Below are 3,287 nucleotides of genomic sequence, written 5' to 3'. Positions count from 1 at the left end.
ATTATAACAACAGTTGTCCCATGCACCAAGCATGCACACTCTGTTTACATGTGGTCCATACTTTGTGAAATAGATTAATTGAAAACATTTCCAACGATGCTCATTTCACAATCCCTAATCCTTATCGTTAGTGTAAGAACACAAAATTCTCGCCACTACTAGAATATGTTAGATTCTAACGTTTTATGCAATGATCCCTTTTGTAATATTATTGCACAAGAGTCACCAAGACTTTGCCAACGAAATTACAAAGTGTTCTATTGGAGATTGTTACAAGACAATTCCATAGATATGAAGTCACACATTCAAGGTACATTCCTTTGAACATCCTTCTTGCATAAAGGTTTCTAATCTAGACATAAATTCTTAACGTCCAACTCCCAATATGGAAACATTTCCATATTTTCCATATGACAACTCATTATTAATAGAATCATATCTAATCATAATAATGTCATTATGGTCCATTCATTACTATACTTCCAACTGCTCACAAACGACCAATCCTTAGCTTGTCCTTGACACTTGTTTAATTATTTTAGTCAAATCCGGTTCTAGTCCTTTTTCCCTCTTGATGCCCTAGGCATTTGGAAAATTTTAGAACAGTCAAATATTACAGCATATGCAATCGAACCTATACCCGAAGCGTATGGGACACGATTCATAATGAAAAATGTGATACTTTACCAGTTTCTTGCTATAATATTGCCATATATAGGATTCCCATATGTTGAATCTTTTCAACATAACATCCATATATGTCCTTTGACTAAATTTAATTAAAATTTCTCGATCCAAGCTCTTAGATTTCGAGATGAAGTATAATATTCTCTCCCTTGATTATAGCAAAACAACTTTTCAACCTCTGCAACTTTGCAAAGTGAAACTTTTGTTTTCTATAATTAATATTGCTAACTTGCAACATAATAATCATGCTCCCACCAACATGATAATTATTACTTTTACTAGCATAACACTTATGCTCCCACTAGCTTTGACATGTACTTAGAAAACATCTGGACTTTTAGAAATCAATACTTATTGATTTCCTTAACGAAAGTTCATATTTCTGATCCAAGATGCTATGATAAGCCTTTATCTAAGCTTCTCAAATTCATACACCTTTCCTTAGATAACTCACATGTGTGTCTAAACAATTTCAGAACTTACAACAATAAGTCTTAATTGTCCAAACTAATTTCCAAATCTCACAATTCGAACTACGAAGAGGGATGCCGTAATCATAATCGAATTTGAGAATGAAATTTACACAATCGCTATCTCATTAAAATTTTCCTAGTGAAAGCGTTTCCTCACAATCATTTTCATGAAGGAGAGAAACCTTATGACACTTAGATTTTATGGTGTATGTGTTCCTATCCATGTGAATTTGTCATAACCATAATCATAAGATAATGTTTGTGATAAATCCAAACTCTTATGGACAGAACTTGTTCATTCTTTATTTCTTGCCATCAAGGGTCCCGCCATTGCTTCCAAGTCTTCGAGCAGCTCACCCCTACCTATCAATGTAATTTCCATTGATCAGGATTCCTTGCCTCTATGCAATTAATTGAGAACTCATAGAACTCATATGCACAGTTGACTTAAACTGGAATGGCACAGAAACAAAAAATGTGTCAACACGATAGGTTACAAACCTCAAGTCGTGTGCTAGTGTTTAACAATAGGTTTACCCTTGATTAGTTCTTGAAACTTTTCAAGATCATTTAGACTCCCACTGACCTCCTGACATATAAGATTCTCTTGTCAAGAAACATTTCTTGACAAAAGAAATATTCAAGAGTTAGTGTAAGTCCTTATCAAGGAAAATACTACACACAATTGGTCTTAGTTGGTCTTTGTCTTATCCAAGACATCACAACTTACCAATTTCAAACGTGCAAGAGCAAGAAAACATTTTCCTACTTCACATTTGATGAGTGTGTTAAAATTTCTTATTAAGATGATGTCACTCGAATCACAATCTTGGAGTACGACTCTAAGACTTGATTTTGGAACGAAGTATGATTCACTTTTTGATTTAACCATTTCAATAATTTCCGATTCCTCTTCTTAGCAATACTAGTGTACTAATGTGTCCTTAGAGGATCAATTGTGATACGGTTTCAAAATCACTAAGTTAATCATAAAATAGATACTTAAGTACTCTCCCATCTTTTCAGATTGGAGAAACTTTTATCTTTCTGCCTAATTGATTCTTCTTATTCGTTCTGCTATTCATTGAAACTTTTTCCAATGATTCAGAATCATACTTAATCTTTTAAGTATAATCACATTTACTAATCCTTTAGCAAATGATGACGAACATTTTATCGTTCTTTGTGGTGGACTTAACCAATGCACAACATTGTGTACCAGATCTCGTAGTCCTTAACTTGACTCACATACTTATGTGAACAAGGAATTAGTCTTAATTTCCCAAATACGAAGGTTCTCATTCATCATACAATACCAATTGCATGATTCCAAGTTTCTGTCCAATTGAAACTTGGGCGATGAGAATCTTTCCTTATTTGGTAAATTTCTGACATTAACACAAATAACATAACTAAGAATCAAATCCATTCACAATATTGCTAACAATATAAACATTCAAACACCAATTTTCATAAAATCCATCGCAAGGAAACATAAATAAGACAAAAACAAAATTTATTTTATTGCAGAAAAATCTTGTCCTTACAATGCGATTACAAATGAAAACTATATAAATATTATTTAGCAATCTGTCCTAACTCTAAAGTAGTAGCTAAAAATCTGATCTCTGAATCATGCGATCGAAATCCATTTCTTCATGACCAGATTCAGCTCACTTTTTTCTTTTAAGCTTCCTTTTCTTCGATCCTACAAAACACCAAATGTAATCTTATCACATCATGTATGAAGAATCTACGAATAGGAACTTAATAGAGTTAGATAATGGATTTTACCTGAAGTAGAGTCATACATCTTGAATCTCCCATCTCTTAGATCTCTCAGGTAGTCAGGGCAGCTTCGCAACCAATGCTCATTCTCTTGGCAGTAGAAACACACAAATTCTTTGGGAATGGCACAAGGGACTATCTCAGACTTAGCCTTTCTCTTGCTTAGAGAAAACTTTTCTGGACTTCCAATGTTGCTATTGTCCATAGAAGGTTGAGACATTGATTTACCAACCAAATTTGCTTGACCATTCTGCCATATCATTTCTGATTCAGCGGTAACAAGCAAATAAGTCAAATCAATGAGGGTTACGTCTCGGTCCATCATATAGTAATCTATAA

Source organism: Lactuca virosa, chromosome 1 (genome assembly GCF_052849685.1).
Source record: "Lactuca virosa cultivar CGN04683 chromosome 1, Lactuca_virosa_CGN04683_v6, whole genome shotgun sequence".
NCBI lineage: Eukaryota > Viridiplantae > Streptophyta > Magnoliopsida > Asterales > Asteraceae > Lactuca > Lactuca virosa.
This window is presented reverse-complemented; position numbering follows the sequence as displayed.